The sequence below is a fragment of the Papio anubis genome, chromosome 19 (assembly GCF_008728515.1).
Source record: "Papio anubis isolate 15944 chromosome 19, Panubis1.0, whole genome shotgun sequence".
In the NCBI taxonomy this organism is placed as follows: domain Eukaryota; kingdom Metazoa; phylum Chordata; class Mammalia; order Primates; family Cercopithecidae; genus Papio; species Papio anubis.
Genome location: NC_044994.1, coordinates 32253930 through 32275203, shown reverse-complemented (window position 1 = coordinate 32275203; position 21274 = coordinate 32253930). Strand labels below are relative to the sequence as shown.

The 21274-nt window shown below is 35.4% G+C and overlaps 1 long non-coding RNA gene across 1 annotated transcript; it reads right to left on the bottom strand.

The window, feature by feature from the left end:
• Window positions 1-3142: 3142 nt before the first annotated feature.
• LOC110741797 lies at window positions 3143-5397 on the bottom strand. Its single transcript, XR_002518689.2, has 2 exons — window positions 5241-5397; window positions 3143-4534 (listed from the first exon to the last, which is right to left on the bottom strand). It is a non-coding gene; the product is annotated as an uncharacterized LOC110741797 (long non-coding RNA).
• Window positions 5398-21274: the final 15877 nt, after the last annotated feature.

Genomic DNA, 21274 nt, shown 5'->3' with positions numbered 1-21274 from the left:
ATGGCGGATATTTCATCATGCATAACATGAGCACCACAAAGCAAAATGTGAAGACTAATCAGAAGCCTTTAAGAAAAGACACACTGACAGCAAATATGCAAGAAATGAGGATCTACATAATCAGTCACTAGGGAAATGCAAACTAAAACCACAGTAAGATATCATTACACACATATTAGATTAATAAAAGTAAAAAAAATTAACAATACCAAATATTGTACAGAATATGGAGGAACAGGAACACTGCTGACATGAATGTAAAATCATACAGTCTGTCAGATTATTTCTTAAAAAGTTAAGTTGTATTTATGTGATCAGACAATTTTACCCCTAAGTATTTACAAAAGGGAAAGAACAACATATGTTCACACAAAAAAACAATTATAAATGTTTATGGATGCTTTATTCATAATTACCAAGATTGAAGACAACACAAAGGTCCTTCAACTGATAAATAAATTAATTAATTAACTATAATTAATTCCCTACAATAGAATACTATTCATCACCACAAAGGGACAAACTAATGCTACTTTCAGAATGATGGGTGAATCTTAAAAGTATCCTAAGGTTAAGAAGCCAGACTTCATAGGTTAAATACTGCATATGACACCAATTTTATGACATTCTGAAAAAATCAAAATTATAGGAACGTAAACAGACCAGAGGTTACCAGGGAGCAGGTTAGAGAGAGACTACAAACACACAGCATGAGGAAATCTTTGGGTTGATGGAACTGTTCAATATCCTAGTTTTAATGGTGTTTTCATGACTCGATGTATTTGTGAAAACTCAGAAATATATACTAAAAAGGTTGGATTTTATAAGGTGTAATTTTTTTTTTTTTTTTTTTAAATACAAGGTGACCACTTTGAGCTCTATTAAGATTGTGGAAGTGCATCAGTGGAGCCTAAGTGACTTGATTGCTGTCTTTAGAACTAGAGACAGGTAAGTGCAAGCTCAAGTACAGCCTCTGAAAGCTAGTTTAAACATGTGATTACATCAGTTTTTAAGAAGGAAGGATTGGTGTGCAGTGGTACACTCTCTGTTTTGTAGGTCAAAACGGTAACTACTTGGGGATTAGAAGCAGACCAGATCTAATGTTTTTCTTGTGTCAGGCATGTAATACACAAAATTTCTTACTTTAGGTATCCTCTTAGGGTCTTTGAACTACATTTTTCTGCAGTGTTTCCTTCCTCCAGAAACAGTTCTAAACTAATAAGTGCAGAAGGACTGTCTCAGTCTATTTAGGTACATTTTTACTAGGTGACTTGTTTTGCTGCATTAATAATATTTGGGGATTGGTGTTATTATCCCCATTTTGCAGATGAGGAACCTGGGTTTCAGATGAATTTATTTATTTATTTATTTATTTGTTTGTTTGTTTGTTTATTTATTTAAGACGGAGTCTCCCTCTGTCGCCCAGGCTGGAGTGCAGTGGCGTGATCTTGGCCCACTGCAAGCTCCGCCTCCTGGGTTCACACCATTCTCCTGCCTCAGCCTCCCAAGTAGCTGGGACTACAGACGCTCGCCACCTTGCCCAGCTAATTTTTTGCATTTTTAGTAGAGACGGGATTTCACCGCGTTAGCCAGGATGGTCTCGATCTCCTGACCTCGTGATCCACCTGCCTCGGCCTCCCAAAGTGCTGAGATTACAGGCGTGACAGATGAATTTATTAACTTATCTCAAGAACCCAACCCTTAGACATCACAGACTTACAGAAAATAGAAGTTACTTAAGTTAGGCTATAATATTCTCCTGTGAGAAAATCTGACTTAGAGACTTATTATATACAATTAAGTATTGAGCATACAATTTATAATTCTTATTTACAAAACAGTGAAGAAAATGATAAAATTTAAATGACCTGTAATCACATCAATGTAATGTTGACATCCTTTCCCTTCCTCTTTGTACACCTTAACCCCTGTTCTACGAATTGATATATTTAAATATTTTACTGTACTGTAAATATTCTTTACAGTTTGCTTTTGTTACTTACCAAGAAATTATAGGCACTTTTTTAAAAACTTTCAGGCCATCCAGTTTGTACTTACTGATAGTCTACATTGTAAGCTCCAAGGATACAGTAATAAATGATACGATTCTTATCCACAAAGGGTTTATGGTCTAGTGAAAAAAACAGTGAATTCATATGCATAATATAGTGGGAAGTGTGCTATGATGGATGAATTCTTGATGGTACTGCATAACCCAGAATAGTGCATAAATGCATAGATGGATGTTTATATTTGAGCTGTACAGGAAGAAGCAGTTCAGAAAGGAGATTGAGGAGGTGTGGTCACAGAGGTAGAAAACAATAGAGAGAATTTTATATCTTTTAATGTTTCATATAATTTAATCAATTTGAGGTAGTATTATGTGCTTAGCCATTTTTATTAGACATTATTTATAACCAATTTTAACTGCTATAAATAATGTTGCAATAAATGCTTTCCTGCATATAGCTTTTATCTTATTTTGAATTATCTTCTTACAATGTATTCCCAAGTCTCAAATTACTAGAAAGGGTACACATACACACACATACCACTTTTTATTCCAGCTTTTGTTATATAACCCCAAATTGCTTTTAAAAAGGCTGATACCTATTTACAGTGTCATAAGCAATATATGACTACATCAGTTTTGCCAATATTCTCTAGCTTTGTGTAATCTTAAACTTCTTTAAATTTTGCTAATCTAATAGTTACAGAAAAATGGAAGTAATTTCTGAGAAGATGAAATATTTGGCTAAAAAAATGGATGAGGGAAGGAACACAACACATTTAGGGCATAGTGAGGAGTATGATATGGCAGAAAAATGTTCAAAATAAAGCACTTTAATCATACAAATCATAAAATTTTAGAGCATAATTTTGTGATTTGAAACAAGAAGTCAGCTATGATAGACCAATGTTCTTTAATGGAGTTTGAGATTTATGTATTGGATCTTGACAACATCCAGCCTTCAGGAAAAATTCTCCACTGGTGTATTTTATTTTCACAGATATTTATGAACATTATACAGCAACCTACTGCTGACCCAAGTCTCTGCTCTTCTATATTCATTTATCTCTTGGTAACATGGGCAGTTCTTTCAGATGAGCCATGGACCTAATGGGTGAACTTGGAATGAGATTTTTTTTTTTTTTTTTTTTTTTACTAGAGTGAGTCCTACCAAGTCCTTAGTCACTTAAAAGTGTCAGTGAGAAGGGACTGACAGGCAGCTCTGTCAATGTGAACAGAGAGTTTTAGATCAAGCCCAGGAACATTACTGTCAAAAGTTACAACCTCAGCGTTGACATAAATGTTGACAGCACCATTTTCACTGATAGTGGTATCAGAGTAGATTATGATTCACAAAGGACTGTCCAACAAGCAATGATTTAGATGAAATGCTCCCAAATAGGTAAAGAGAGAGGAAAGAGAGAAGCAAAATATGAAGACTACAGGTTACAAAATGTTATCAAGACAGCATCATGCCATGACAATATACATCTCTCCTTCCTGGTAATGAGGGTTTGTCTGCAACTATGTACAAAGAGAAACATGAACATGGAAATTCAGACTGTCTTCTGAGTCTAGTCTACCTCCTAATTCAGCCCTGTTGTACACATATTTCTGTAAAATATTTGAAGGAACGATGATGTTGTATAATTACAGAGCAAATAACTAACTTTTCCTGGGTGTCAGCAAAACGTTTTAGAAATCAAAACTATGTAGACAAACAAAATGACATTTGGCAAAGAGATGCATATAGAGATCGAGACATGACACATTTACTTTTTCCACATACAGAAACACTATTAATTTACCAAAGCTCATCTCAACTTTCCCCAGTACCCTGTAACTCTGTTTCACTACCTCTGATATTGTGACACTCAAAGATATCCTATTAAGCAGCACAGTATATCTTCAATTTCAGAATTACTTCCATGTAATGCTCTGACCCAGTTTAAATTGTAAATACTTTTCTACTTTTTTTTTCCTCACAGCACTGAGCAAGGATTTGGGCATGTAGGTGGTAGGGGATACATTGAAATATGTAAATTAAGAACAACTGCCTTGTGGAAACCAAGAAATACCTGTGAAATATTCAAATACAGCCACATGTTACCTAACAACAGGGATATGTCCTGAAAGAAAAGTGTCATTAGGCATTTTTATCGTTGTGCAAACATCATAGGGTGTACTTACATAAACCAAGATGGTACAGCCTACTACATATCAAGGCTATTGCTCCTAGGTAACAAACCTGTATAGCATGTTACTATACTAAATAAGCAATTTTAGCACAATGGTAAATATTTGTGGAAACATGTCTAAACATAGAAAAGGTACAGTAAAAATACAGCATCAAAGATAAACAATGGTACACCTGCTTAGGGCACGTACCGCGAATGGAGCTTGCAGGACTGGAGTTTGCTCTATGTGGGTCACTGAGTGAGTGGTGAGTGAATCTGAAGGTCGAGAACATTACTGGGCACTACTGTAGGCTTTGTCAACACCGTACACTTAGATACACTTAATCTAGTTAAAAAATTATTAAATAACAAATTAACATTAGCTTACTCTAATATCTTTATAAACTTATTTTTTGACTCTTGACTCTCTTAATAACATTTAGCTTTAAAGCGCAAGCACACTGTACAGTTGTACAAAAATATTTTCTTTCTTTATATACAAATTTTACATGTACTTTTTATATTTTTAAATATTTTATTTTGTTTTACTTTGTAATGTTTTTATTATGAACTAAGACACAAAAACACATATTAGCCTAGGCTTTTACAAGGTCAAAATAAACAATATTACTGTCCTCCACCTCCATATCTTGTTCCACTAGAAAGTCTTCAGGAGCAGTAAGCAGGCATGAAGCTACCCTCTACTACAATAATAATGCCTTCTTCTGGAATAACTCCTGAAGGATACACATGAGGCTGTTTTACAGTTAATTTTTTTTAAGAAGTGGAAGGGGTACACGCCAAAATAATGAAAAAACTGTAGCATGATAAATACATAAACTAGTAATATAGTTGCTTTTTATTAGGTGGGTGCAAAAGTAATTGCGGTTTTTGCCATTGAAAGTTATAATGATAATACTTAATCAGTATCAAGTATTATGTACTGCACATAATTATATGTGCTAGACTTTTATACAACTGGTAGTGCTGTAGATTTGTTTATACCAGCATTACCACAAACACTTTAGTAATGAGTTGAGCTCAGACCTTACCTCGCTACAACAGCATTAGATTGTTGAATTTTTCAGCTCCACTGGAGTATAACAGGACTGCTCTTGCACATGTGGTCTGTATCTGACCAAAATGTTATGTGGCACATGACTTTATCTTGTGCAAATATATTCTCCATTAGCTTTCCTTTCAGAAAAGAAAAATCACTTCCATAAAATACTTATACAAAACAAATTATTTGAGAAATTATTGAATGATTCATAAATTATGTCTCTAAGCTTTTTGGGTAAATTAAAGTGAAAAATGAAGTTAAATTAATCTACATCAAAATAATTGGTCTAGAGTCAGTTTCAATCTCCAGTGCTTACTATTGCTTCTAAATGCTACTGTAAATATTGGCATAACATTCTCTAGATCATGTGTTTTTATCCCATAGTACCACTTTATGCTGCATTACAATAACCGGTATATTTGTATTTATCAATCTTTGATATTAAAATTTTGAGTAAAGGAAATGAAGTTTTTGCAACACTGTGTTCTTCAACATCTGAGTATGATAGTTAGGATATGAGATGCCACAAAGTACATATTTCAGTAATCAATACACTAATGGATCAATATATCAATGTTGCTTCCTTAAATTCTTTATGAAGCAGGAAAAACACAACGGGGAGCAAGAAAATAAAATATGGGTTGGGAGACTGAGCAGCTGATAGAGACAGGTCTGATATAAGGATTATTTACAAGAAACCATTATTTTACCAATGATTATCACAAAGTCAAATATTGAGTACAAATTTTTGGATACATTTTCAAGAAACTGGCCATGGAACATGGTGACCTTATATCCAATGTCAAACTGAAAATGCTATTGAGGAGTAAAAACACCTTTTTAGTTTCTTTTCTCAAACTTAGGTTTAATGAATATTTACATTAATAAAATAAAAAGAACATTTTAATTTACCTCATTTTACAACTGGGTGTCAGTTCTGCCTGGTTTGTTTCAGTAATCTTCCCCAGTTAAGAATGTTTTTGAATTTCTTTCTGGAAGTTGTCTACTTGGAAATGTATTATTTATTCCAAAAATTAAATTGGATTATGTTATAAATTCCATGCTGTTTAATACATTTATTTTTTTTTATAGAACTGTTTTTCCTGTTTTCCTAAAAAATAAAAGGCAACTAATAGAAAATATAAAGTGCAAGAAAATATAGTGGAATAAATTAAAAAGAACAAAAATTCTGCCAACCAAGACAATGGCTGGCAATGTATTGCTGCATTTCCAGTCATTTTTCTATTTTCAAAATGTTCTTTGGAAATATATTTTATAATAGTTGCAAAGTAGTCTATAATAAAAATAATATTTTGCCTAAGATTACTTAATCTATTAATTAACCATCCTACGTTGATACTATGTTGACTTAAATTATATCTCGTATCTGACCCAATTGAGCATTTCAAAATAATTATGCTTCAATAATCTAATTCTGTGGATTCACTTGTAGAATATTGGAAAAGAGAATAGATTGGGAAAGGTACGGCATGAAGGATGGAGATCTGGATAAATAAAGCATATAACAGAAGTAACAACTGTACAATGGTAGTAATAATAATAATTGTTATTATAGCAACTACTGACATCTATATGTGTCAGTCTCTCCTCTGGGTGATTTACATTAATCTTTACAAATTCTCCATGACAGATACAATTTACAAACCCATAATACAGCTGAACGAACTGAAGAACAGGATTTAAGGAAATTTTCCCAAAGTCACACATAGTAATTAAGAGAACCCAGAGAGCCTGCTATAGATACAGGTATTTTCTTCCAGAAACAAATAACTGTTTACGATAACATAATTCAAGTTCTTTGTTTGTTTTTGAGATGGAGTTTCACTCATGTTGCACAGGCTGGAGTGCCATGGCATGATCTCAGCTCACTGCAACCTCCGCCTCCCAGGTTCAAGCAATTCTCCTGCCTCAGCCACCCCAGTGGCTGGGATTACAGGCTCCCACCATCAGGCCCAGTTAATTTTTTGTAGTTTTAGTAGAGACAAGGTTTCACCTGTTGGCCAGGCTGATCTTGAACTTCTGCCCTCAGGTGATCCGCCAGCCTTGGCCTCCCAAAGTGCTGGTATTACAGGTGTGAGCCACCACGCCCGGCTGTGATTGGTTCTTGCAAATTCTTTTGTCTCAACTAGAAAAAAAAAATGACAAGAAATACAAAAATTCTAAGGAATTGAAGTTTTTATATTAAGTCGTGATTTTGGTGCAAATAAGCACAAATTTGGTGTGGCAGATCAAATTTTGAAAACTCTGAGAATTTAAAAGTAATTTCTTAGGCTATGTGCCTTGATTAGAGATGATGACTTAGGCAGATCTCCAATGTCCATGGACCACAGCTACCCACTATTATTAATTCACACTAAGAAGATTAAAAAATAGTCCCACTGTTCATGTGTCTCTACACATGATCATGATGATTTCACTTAGTACTATGTCATCTTGACAAAAGGAACCATTGAGCTCGTCTGAGTATCAAAAGAAAGCTGGATAGTCTGTGGTCTGAAGTGGTAAAGATAATCTGGCTTTAACAGCATTTAATTCTAGACATTAAAACAGACACTATCCACATTGAACAGTTCTCAAATCGGAATTCTCTAGGACTGAGTCCTGGTCCTGCAGGGTGAAGGAAATAATTCACCGTCCTTCCCTCATCCATGTCCTACTCAGGTTCACTTCCTCAAAATTCACAGCCTGCATTTTTTATTCTGTCCCTATTCATTCCCTCATTGTCTGAGAAGAAAAATGAAATTCTTCTACCCAGTGTCACACTGGTAAATATTTTTATTCAAGGTCATACAGGATGCCTTTTAACCCCAAGAAGAGGAAAATGAATGCATTTTGTAAAATTCAACTTTTGTCTTAGTAATTTGGATTCCTGGGGGGAAGCTGCCATGTTGAATCTCCAGTCTGAGAGTTCCTCTGGCATGTGGAGGGGTTGAAAAGCAGAAATTGAGTGAGATGGAAGTTTGGCTACCACAGGTATAGGTATTAATTGGGGGATCAGGTGCTCATAGGGTGCACAGAGGGTGAGTTAAGTCAACTGGCTGAGACAATACAGCCACAGGAAGGCCACACTAAGGCCACACCTATTTCAAACACAAAGGAAGACCCCTTGAAACTCTCCTTCTCCAAAGCTTTGTTCCATCTCAGCAGTACCAAACGAGGTTTTAAATAATTCTGTTTTGGGCATTCCAGAATGGCTAGTCTGTCATCATCATCTGAAATTCTTTTCCTTAATATATATTTTATTGGCCAGGTGTGGTGGCTCACATCTGCAATCCCAGCACTTTGGGAGACCGAGGTGAGAGGATCACCTGAGGTCAGGAGTTTGAGACTAGCCTGGCCAACGTGGTGAAACCCCATCACTATTAAAAATACAAAAATTAGCCAGGTGTGGTGGCACATGCCTGTAATCTAAGCTACTTGGGAGGCTGAGGCAGGAGAATCACCTGTACTTGGGAGGCAGAGGTTGCAGTGAGCCAAGATGGCACCACTGTGCTCCAGCCTGGGTGACAGAGTGAGACTCCATCCTCAAAAAAAAAAAAAAAAAGCAATTATATGTATATATACATACATATTATTGCAATTGATATTCTTATATTATTAACCATAATATGCCATCATTATAAATGCTATTTTCATCATCATTAGTTTCTAAACTCAATGTAATAAATCCTAAAGAGGAGAACTATATCCTGGTTGGATATAAACAGCTAAGGAATAATTTTCAGTATTTTTGTGAAGTGAAAAAATATAACGAGAGAGAATAAAGATGTGAGAGAGAGGATGTGAGGGAGTTAAAAGAACTGACTAATGCTATATATGTCCATTGGATTTGGGTTCAGTTCTTTTACACAAAATAATTTTCTCATTCTTTAAGAGTTTGACTTCTTTTCGTGTAAAAGTTTAAAAGTTAAAATATAAAGTGGACAGAAATCAGCTTAATAATTGGTAATTTTCTATTAATATACTCTCTTTGAGCATGCTTACAGGGACAATTTAGCAAAATTATTTTACCACTTATCGAGATGATTAAAAATAACCTGATCATAAAGCCAAAAATTTAGACTAGTAGTACTTAAGCCAGGAAAGAATTGAATCTATTCTTTTATATCCTTTCTCTTCTTTACTCTGTTTCTCAAACAATATAAAATTTCTAAAACAAATGCAAAATAAAATTGGAAATAGATGTTTGAAGCAGTGTTCTCCCTTCCTAAGTTTCCATTCACACATTTATCTAACATTTACTACAAATAATGTTGCTTAACATTATTTTTAAAACCTTCACAACCACAGCAAAGGTATCTATGTTGGGCTCAAATTTAAAATGAAGAAACAGAGTCACATAATGTGGTCATTGCTATACAGCTGGTACTATTACTTAACAGTAATATAAATTAATAACATCTTGCAGCCATAGTAGAACCAAGAGACCGTAATTCTAGAACAGCCATTTTTTGAAGTAGTCATTACTGTGTGTCCTCATATTTCATGCTGACTTTCTCTGTCGTCCCCACCCTCGTGTTGAAAGAGTTCTAGCTCTTGGCAATTATATGTAATTCCCTACATTCCCTTTCACATATTTTAAATGAAAACTTTTTATATTCAGGAATAGAACATTTACAGAAAAGTACACTAAATAAAATATTCATCAGTGAATTTCTTTATTGTGGTTGTAGTTTGAATAACTCTGATTACTAATGTAATTGAGCATCTTTGGCCATTTTGTTATAGTTTTTGTGAAATGCATGTTTAATTATCTTGCCTGCTTTTTTGGGGGTTGATTTCTCCTTATTGATGTGTAGGAGTATATTATATATTCAGATATGAGCCCTTTGTGGCTACAGCATTTCAAATAATCTTTTTTCCATTTTGTGATTTGCCTTTTTGTTCTCTTAATGATGTCTTCTGATACACACACAAAAATTCTCTGTTGATTTAGTCCAATATATCAATCTTTTTTTTTTTGTCCTATTTTAAAAAAGTCTTTCCCTATACCAAAAGCTTGGAGATTTTTCTCCAATATTATCTTCCAAGAGATTTACTTTTTTATTTCTCATTAAAATATAAAAATCAATCTAGAATTGATTTTTAAGTATGGGGAAAAGTAAATGTCATAACAATTTTTTTATGTGGATATCTAATTATTCTAGCACCAATTAATGGAAATATTATACTTTCCCATGGTTTTAAAGTATCATCTTTTTCCTGACTTAGGTGTTACTAAGTCTGTCAAGCGGTCTACCCTATTGCTCTCTCTTTATCTCATATTATGCCAATACTGCATACTCTTAATTAATGTAATCTTATAATAATTCTTGATATTTGGTAGAGCATGTTTTCTTTCTTTGTTATTCTTTAAGAGTATCTCCATAATTCTTTCTCCTCTGTATTTTCATATACATTTTAGCACTGTATATAACAAAAATTTCACATAATAATACAGACACAGAAAAAAGCACTGGAATATTTATTTAGATTTAAATTTTTTGAATGTTTGAAGACTTGGTTAATGTTCCTGAAAAGAGAATTTGTTCTATAGTTGTTGAATATAGTGTTATAAATTTTCAGTATACTAATTGTGTTCTTCAAAACTTCTGTATTTTAATAATTTGTGTATTAGCAACTGCAGATAATTATTACTAATTCTGTGTCTATAATTTTTGCTTCTTATTTTAGAGGGTATGCTATCTGTTAACAATTTGCAAATGTTAATACTTTCTCCTAGTATATCTGGTTATTCTTGATTATGATCAGAAATTTTATTTACAAAATTATTTAGAAAAATAACTTGGGATCTGGAAACACGTCCTTTTCTTCTAGAGAAAATCATTATATGTTTCTGACAGATACATGCTAGCAGCAACACTCAGGAATAACATGAATACAGTCTCATGAATTAAAGTAATTAGAAACTGCAGTCAGAAATTGCTGTTCAGAAAAATAAAACAAAACAAATAAATAAACAACCTAATTACTCACCACACAACAGTAATAAAACCTCAGCATGTTCATTTACTAATTCATAAGGTAAATTTACTTCATCAAACCATAAAAGTTCATCTGATAATCAACATTCAAAAGCAAAACCATTTGTAAAATTCTGGCAATTAGGAGTCTCAGATAATAACTACTACTTCCAGGCCTTTGCATCCTAAAAGAAAGACAAGAAGTCTACAAACCTCAATTTAAATCAGTTATTTTTTTTAACAAGATGGCTGACTAGGAAGATGGATTGCCAGTCTTCTCACAAAGAAGATCAAAGTTACTGGTGAATGGACATATTCCAAATAAAAAACTGATATAAGAGAGCCAGGACCTGTTGGAGAATCCACAGGAAGAAGCTGGGATGCAGACAAGGAAAGCTGCAAGAATCTTGCAGAGATAGACCCTTGAGGAACTTGGAGCCCCATGGAAAGGGTAGGTGGGAGGGCTTCTTTGCTACCCTCACCCCTGCAATAACTTGCTGACTGTCAAACTGTTGGGGAGCCCCTCTACCCTTGTGACCCTGGACAATGCTCTTTGTGATGATTCGAAAACTTCCCGGCAACAGAAAAATGGTGGCCAGTTCATGCAGGTGTGCCTATGCTCCTGTCAGGCCAGAACTGAGATGGAAGGTACCATACTAGTTGTACACCCATCCCATTATAAGCCACTACCCTGCCTGGGGAATCTCAGGCCTTAAGTCATTGCACCAACAGACACCACTCACCGTATCCCACAACCCACTCTGACTTTGACAAGTGTAAGGGACAAGTGGATTCCTGGGGAGCTGCAGGACCCCTGGAGAGCTAACCCTCAATGTGGATTGCCCCTATGGGAAGGAAGAGTGCAACCCACCAGGTCCTCCTTTTGAATAATTGCTGATGGAAGCAGCACTGGTGGCCCGAAACTGATTTGGAGAAGGGGTCATCTTCTCCCTGCTGTCCACTTTTGTGGGCACAGCAGAGGTAGAGGTTCTTCTTGCTGGGGGCCAATATGCATGCACTTTGATGAAGTGTTTCTTGTGCTTTTCATGACAGTTCTATCCCAATTAAAAGTAAGCCTGTGCTTCTTGGGCTTACATAAAGGGCAGGGCCCAACTCCTCCTCCTTACACAGAGTGGCAGTGTTCCAGCAGAAGAGAGCAGACTAGACATCTGCAACAAAATTGTCTGCTCTGGACTCAGGGAGGAGGGTCTGCCCTGAGCCCATTTAGATAGTAGCCACCAGATAAGTAGGGATATCCATGGTGCAGAGCCACACTGAAGCCTGGAGCAAAAGCACAAAGCCAATGAACTAAAAATCAATGAGCACTGTGACAGAGGTATGAGAAGAAAGAAGATGATATTCCTGCTACTAAGGATGAGGAGCTGGTATAACCCTAACCTCTGCTTCTTTCTTTGAAACCTCAGTGCACACACACATGATCATTCCACCACTATACCCTCATCAGGGCCGGTGCTGCCACTCATCATCAACCTACCTTAGAGCAAGCTAGCTCTTACCTTTAAGTGCCACTTACTAGACTTGACCCAGGACTGCACCACTAAACATAAACCTGATGCCAAAAGCACATAGTGCTAGTGTACAAGATAAGCTTCCTGAGACCTCCACGCCCTCAGCCCTGCAGGAAATAGTGTGTTGGTTCATACATCTAATATACCACTACAATAGGCAGCACCTGAGAAAGTCAGTACACAGACGTTAGCAACAACCAAGGAACCCACAGAGAGCCTTGGCCCCCAGGGAGTACCCTGAAGTGAAGCCAAATGATTATATACAGCATATACCACAGTCATGCCCTCAAGGGAAATAAAGAATACAAAATTTAAAATGTTTCGTCCAAATTATAGTACATTAGAATCAATAAGGAACAGGTCTCTCAAATAAAAAGGAATCAGTGCAAGAATTCTAGCAGTACAGAAAAACAGAGTGTCTTGACACCTCCAAAGGATTGTACTACCACTAAAAATGAATCGTAATCAAAATGATGTCTGAAGTGATGGGTTAAGAATTCAAAATAAGGAGTGCAAGGAAATTCAATGAGGTCCAAGAGAGTTGAAAACCAACACTGAGAAACCAGGAAAATGATTCAAAGCATGAAAGATGAGATAGCTATATTTAAAAAGAAAAAAATAAAACTTCTGGAATTGAAAAATTAATGAACAGCATACCAAATTACAGTTGAAAACTTTAATAATAGACTAGACCAACCAGAAGAAAAGTTCTCAGGACTTGAAGCCCAATCTTTCAAATTAACCCAGTCCAGCAAAAGTAAAGAAAAAAGGCCAGGCATAGTGGCTCACACCTGTAATCCTAGTACTTTGGGAGGTCGAGGTAGGTGCATCACTAGAAGTCAGGAGTTTGAAACCAGCTGGCAAACATGGTGAAACCCCATCTCTACTAAAAATGCAAAAAAATTAACTGTGCAGGGTGGCGGGTGCCTGTAATCCCAGCTACTCAGGAGGCTGAGGCAAGAGAATCGCTTGAACCCAGGAGGTGGAGGTTGCAGTGAGCCAAGATCATGCCACTGCACTCCAGCCTGGGCAATAGAGAGAGACTCTGTCTCAAAAAATAAAATAAAATAAAATAAAATAAAATAATAAAACAAAACAAAACAAAATTGTTTAAAAAGTTAATGAAGTCATTGAGAAACATGGAATTATGTAAAGCAACAGACCCTAAGGTTTTGTAAAGCAACAAACCCTATGGCATTCCTGAGAGCAAAGAATAAAAAAGAAACCACTTGGGAAATATATTTGAGGGAACAATTCAGGAACAACTCCCTAATCTTGCTATTGTTGTCAACATGCAGATAAAAGAAATCCTGATAACATCTGTGAGATACTATACAAGGTGACTCTCACCAAGACCTATAATCATCAGACTATCTAAGGTCAACATGAAAGAAAATAAATCTTCAAGTCAGCTGGAGAGAAGAGCCAACTTGCCAATAAAGGAAATCATTTGACTAACGATTTCCTAACAGTGGATTTCTCTACAGATGCCTTGCATACTAGAAGAGTTTGGGGGCTTATTTTCAGCCTTCTTAAAGAAAAATAAAACACTGGCCAAAACTTTTATACCCTGCCAAACTAAGCTTCATAAATGAAGGAGAAATAAATTATTTCCTATAAAAGCAAATACTAAGGGAATTGATCACCACTAGACCAAACATACAGGAAATGCTCAAAACAGTTCTAAATATGGAATGCAAGGATGATATCTGATACCATAAAAGCACACTTAACTACAAAATTCACGGATTCTGTCAAGTAATAATGCAATAAAGACTACAAAGCAGTTGGGTAACAACACTATGACTGGAACAAACCTCACATATTAATATCCATAAACATGAAGAGCCTAAATGCTTTACTTAAAAGACAGATTGGCAAATTGGATGAAAAAACAAGACCTAATCATCTGCTAACTTGAAGATACTCATCCTTCATGTAATGACACCCATAAGCTTAAAGGAAAGAGGTGGAGAAAAATCTATCACACAAACAGAAAAGCAAAAATTACAGGTATTGCTGTTATATATCAGATGTAACAGACTTTAAACAAAAAATAGTGGGAAAAAAAGGGAGAGAGAGAGAGAGAGAAAGAGAAAGAAGGCCCTCATGTAATGGTAAGGGGTCCCATTTAACAAGATTTAACTATCCTAAATATTTATGCACCCAACACAAAAGCACCAAGATTTGCAAAAAAATAACTGTGAGAAAAAAGAAGAGAGACAGAGAGACAAAAATAGGGGGGACTTCAACATGCTACTGAAAGCACTAAACAGCACATCAATGCAAAAAATGAACAAACTCTGAACTTATATTTAACTCTTGACCAAATGAACCTAGTAGACATCTACAGAACATTCTACCTAATGACTGCAAAATATACATTTTTCTTGTTTGTGTATGAACGATTTTCTAAAATTTATTACGTGCTTGCTCATAAAGTGTGTCTTAATAAGTTCAAGAAAATCAAAATAATACAAAGCATCTTCTCGGACCACAGTGGAATAAAATTGGAAATCGATGCCAAGAGGAACTCTTAAAACCATACAAGAGGATGGAAACTAAACAACTAGTTCCTGAATGACTTTGGGTTAAACCACAAAATTAAAGCAGAAGTCAACACACTTTTTGCAACAAACAAAGATAGACAACATGTCAAAACCTCTGAGATACAGCAAAAGTAGTATTAAGAGGAAGGTTTATAATGCTAAATGCATACATCAAAAAGATAGAGGCTCAAGCCTGTAATCCCAGCACTTTGAGAGGCCGAGACGGGCGGATCACGAGGTCAGGAGATCGAGACTATCCTGGCTAACATGGTGAAACCCCCTGGGCCTCATTAAGAAATACAAAAACTAGCCTCGGCCAGGTGGCGGGTGCCTGCAGTCCCAGCTACTCTGGGAGGCTGCTGAGGCCGGAGAATGGCGTGAACCCGGGAGGCGGAGCCTGCAGTGAGCCGAGATCCGGCCACTGCATCAGGCCTGGGCGGCTAGTGAGCGAGACTCTGTCTCAAAAAAAAAAAAAAAAAAAAAAAAGAAATATGTGTGAACTTTGAACTCATAAAACCTTGTCATTCACTCTATATGACTTATTTCAGTAACCTAATACCATTGAACCTTAGTGTTATTATGGCTATCATTACATATTTGATATAGTTAGACTATTATTTTCGGTAATTAAAAAACATACATCTAAAGGTCTTTGCAAAACAAAAATACCTAGCTTGCATTACATGTCTTGTAAACAATGATGGCTATTTTACCTTTCTCACATACCCTTCATCTATAGTGGTGAACTCTTTGTTTCTTCCCCCTTCATATTTCTTTCTGTTAGTGAAGTGCACTATCATTTACCACATTTCTCAGGATAGAAACCTGAGACCTGCCTTTGCCTTCTCTTTTTTGCCTATCTCCCTCATTCAGTGGTTACTAAATTTTACTGATATTACTTCAGAAATGTATCTGGAATTCAAGTACCAATGCCCATTTACTCTTCTACTGTTTTAATGTGAGATAGTCTCTATTTGTCACCTGTATCTCCAGGCCTCCGGTTTCTTTCCATTCAATCCGTTGTTCACACTACTTAGAGTTTTGACCTAACATGCCATCCCTCTGTGCTCTCTGGCTACATTACAATATCCAAAGCAAAATGTACAAGATACTTTAAAATTACCTCTAGCTTTTTGTTCATGGCTATGTCTCATATCACCACTCATATCCCTCAGGTATTTGTATTTCTGAAGAGAGAATTTAAAAAGTGCGGTGATAAGGCTAATAGTGTTGGCAGAGCTGGATCCATAGAAGAGAAGCTGACTGACAGGAGCTGAGCCATATAAGAGGCAACAAGTTCCACAATCATAGTGATGCAGGGAAGAAACTAGAAGCAAAATATTCTAACATCACTCTTCTCCTGCCCTGTAATCTTCTGTTAGTACTGTTCGTCGGTGGAACCCAATCCATGCCAAGACAACAAGGGAGTCAAGGAGATGATCAGTCAACAATGAATAGGATATAAAAAAGGAGGTGGAAAGGAAGTTAACAGTAGAAGATAAGCAGAAGTTACAGTTTTGTTTTAGATGGGCACTATCTCCATCTTCTAAGGCTGCCTGCTATACAAACATCCTTGAAAAGATTATTCTTTCCATTTTTCTTCTCATTACCCAAAAACTGGAGTGAATGAATTAATGGAAAAAAATGTGCAAAAGACCTGACTAGACCTTTCTCAAAAAAAGACATACAAATGGACAAGTATGTGAAAAAAATGCTCAACATCACTATTAATAAGGAAATGCAAATCAAAACTACAATGAGATATTATCTCATCCAAATTAGAATGGCTACTATCAAAAAGACAAAAAAATTACAAATGCTGGTGTGGATGAGGGGAAATGTGAACCCTTGTACACTATTGGAAAAATTTAAATTAGTACAACTATGATGGAAAACAGTATGGAGACTTCTCAAACAAAATAGAACTACCATATGATCCAGCACTGCCACTGCTGGATGTTTATCCAAAGGAAATAAAATAATTATGTCAAAAAGATGTCCACATTTTCACATTTACTGCCACACGGTTCACAATATCCAAAATAGAGAATCAATCTATGTGTCCATCAATGGATGATGGGTAAAGAAATGTGGTATATAGACAGAATAGAATACCGTATCGTCAGGAAAAAGAATGAAATCCTGTTATTTGCAACAATATGGATGGACCTGGAGGACAATATATTAAGTAACAGAAGCCAGGCACAGAAAGACAAATACTGGGTAATCTCATTCTTGATCCCTAAAAAAGTCAGTCTCATAGAAGTGGAGTAGAATGCTGGTAACCAGAGGCTGAGGAGCAAGGAGTAGAGGATAGAAGGAAGTTGGTTAATGGACACAAAGCTATGGCTAGACAGGAGGAATATGTTTTTGTGTTCTATTCTACTGCACAGTAGGGTGACTATGGTTAACAATATTTATTGTATATTTTAAAATAGCTAGAAGTGAAGATTTGAAATGTTTTTATAACAAAAAATGAGAAATGTATGAGGTGATAGATGTGCTTAATACCCTAATTTGACTTTTACATATTGTATACATGTATTGAAACAAGATACCCCATAAAAATGTATAATTATTTGAATTCAACTAAAAACAAAATTCAAAAAATGGATTTCAGCTTATTTAAATTTCTAGATAATTGAACTCTAGTTAAATGGGTTTGCATTTTTTTGAACTGACCACATATTGTTTTATATGCACTTAGAGAGCAATTAAGATCATTCTCCTGCCTGCTGTTCATTTAGCCATCCCTCCATCCCCAACTTATTTTTTATTATCCGTTCATCAGAGAATCTTGTAATTCAGAAGAGCTGATACAGAAGAAAAACCCTCATAATTAAAAATTGACTGAATGTCCACACATGCCTCTTAGGTAGAACGATGAACAGACAATCTTTTTTAGCTTTTTATACACAAAGAACTTCAGCAGCATTCCAAATATGGCTTTCTGGTTCTTGTCTAATCAAAGCATACACAAGAAAGGAAAATGATATAAAGCTTCTTTTTCTCCCACTGTGATTTTTATTCTGGGTCATCATACTTCTCTTACATACCATTCTATACTTTAAACATTTCTGTCAAATTAAATTCCGAAATTAGAACAGACGATGTCCTAGAACAACCTCAAGAGGTAAAATTTTTCACTGGTTGTTGTCTTTAATTTCAATTTCTAATTAATGAAATCCATCACGGTGATTCATGTTACTTTACTGTTTTGGCTTATCTTATTCACTTCTCTTGTTTTCACTGCTCTATGGCATTTATTGAGGAAGCCATAGACAAAATTGGAGGTGGCGGCAGGAAGAGGAGTAACGAATAAGAAAAAATCCTGTTTCTAAGAAGATACCTCAAGCCATTCTACTTTCATCCAATGAACATGATTACACCAATGACGTCAGTAATGGGGTTACCAGTCTCCATCCTTTACCGAAATAACACAGAAATCTTTTTACTTCTGTACTTTTTGTTTAATATAAGTCTCCACAGATGTTGTTTCACTTTAGAATTTTCACTGTTGTCCATCTATGTTTTCTCTGATCTCCCATATAGAATTAATTTCGCAAAATTGCATAAATGGTACATGTCTCCATAGGGAAAATAATACCCAAGAAGCAGCAAACAACATGTTAAAATAGATCATCTCAGAAACACAAAACAGACCTGCATAAGTCAGCATAGCCTCTCATAAAATTCAAGACTGACTCAGCACACACGGGCAGTCATTAGTTCTCCAAAGCATCATTCTATTTCCTTTATGACTTAGCAGCCAGATTTTAGGAAGTCCATAATCAGAGGAATCAAACTGGCTTCTTAATTACTGAGATCACAAAACGTGTTGATGGCCCCATTAGGAATAAATGAAGCCTTGACATATAAACTCATGCAGTTGGGCTATTTGATACCGAGGCTTCCTTTCCTGAATTTGGTACCTCGAACAAAAATTATTCTTACAAAAGTTACTATTAAATTATTATTTATACAATTCTATCTTGTCATCTAGGAACACACAGATGATCTGTGACTTAAGGGGAAAATATGGTTGTCATTTTTTAGAAACTCTTTCTCACAAGTCAGATGATATTAGTGAAATCTAATATAGATATGTCAACAAAAATCTCTTGAAAGTATGGCCTTCATTTAAGAAACTTCATACTATATATATGAAAAGAAGTTTTATAATTACAAGGCAATGTAAATTAGTGTTTGAATATATCAACACTTACTCTCTCATTATCTTTTCAGCCTGCAATCCAGAATTAATCAAAATCTCACCTTCTCCATTAGGCTTCATAGTCTTTCAAAACCACTGAAATATTTGAATCTACATAACTGGTCCCTGCCCTTACTACTCACATATCTTAGAAATGAATTATAATGTCATTTGGTTCAATTTTTTTGTATAACAAATTTTATTTCCTTAGCTGCACTCTAGGCTTGCTAAGGCCAGTGACTATTGCAAAAAAATCCCCCTAATATTCTCCATAGTACAGTGAGTGTATGCAGTAAATTATTGTCTCTTAAATATTTCTTTTCAGCTGAAAATTTTAAAAAAGAATAAAACAACTAGTCATTTCACAAAACAGCAGCTACTTCCTTAAGTTTTCATAAAATAATGTTTAATAACAATTTGATTTGATAAAGCAATAAAATGTAAAACATGGATTTGAAGATAAACTGCTTTATTATCATCTCATATTCATAGCTAATGTACAAGGTTTCTCTTATAGTATTACAACTATGGGTTTAAGTTAGCTATTTTTGTCTACAACTCATCTTTTTAAAGTTTTGTTACCTGCTAACCTTGTCTTCTAGGAGCCCAGAATAGTGAGTTAAAAAACATTTTTTAAAGAAATTCTTTATTCAAAGCCTTCTTACTCAGATGTCATCCATGCAAAACATGAATATACAGTTCTTTTGCTTGAACAAGGAGATGGTCCCAAGAACCCTGTTTGGCTCCCAGTCTCCTCTAAGAACTGTTGGAGTAATATTACCAAATTTAAAAATGGCTGCTCTGAGTCATGCAAGGGCTACACAGATTGGTTACCTGAGAATTGCTCTTTGAAACAAAGAAGATTCTGGCTTCTGTTTTTATATTCCCCACACTTGCTGGCTTATGTTATTAATCAATTCTGGTTTTTTTTTTTTTTTTTTACTAACGTGATTCTACTCTTTCTCCACTATTCCTTCACCCTTTTTCTCTTCTAGTCCTTGAATTGTCTGTCTTCAAGCCTTACCCACTCCTGCCCCAACCCCATGCATGTTCCTGAGAACTAGCACACACAGACTCACAGACACACCAGTGAGCAGGAATTCATCATTGTTACACGCCAATCAGCTGGATCACTGTGCCTATGATATGATGTAGTTGTTTGTAAAGGAAGCCAAAATTACATAAGCACATAGCTTTGCAATCCGATAATTTCAACTGTTTCAACCACAGAATCATATCAACCTCTGGAAATCCATCGCTAGGTCATCTGTCTACAGTGGTGACTTTTGTAATTCACTCCAACAGCGAAAGCTGAAAATGGCCATAATTACATCATACTGGAAAGCAAACGAGCACTGAGCATTCATGATGGTGAGACTAGACTGAATGCATTTGCTACTAAAAGAGCTGGCTACGAGTTCAAAACAAAAACTAAGAATACCAGTATGTTGTTTATATTCACAACTCTAAGTAAGTTTTCACTGAACTGGCAGGTTTAGTATAATATTAATAAAAACTAGGAAAAACAATAGCACTACTAAATAATATTTACCTGAAATGGCCCAGAAATAATGTGTTAGGAGTAACTCAATTTGTCATCATTGAAACATGTTTAATTGTTTATAAATAAGTTCATTCCTTACCTTAGTAAACGTATTATATTGAATATATTTACACTAACTTTTTTAGAATTGAATGTCATCATTATGCATTGAATCAAACAAATCAATAAAATTAAGACTTAATAC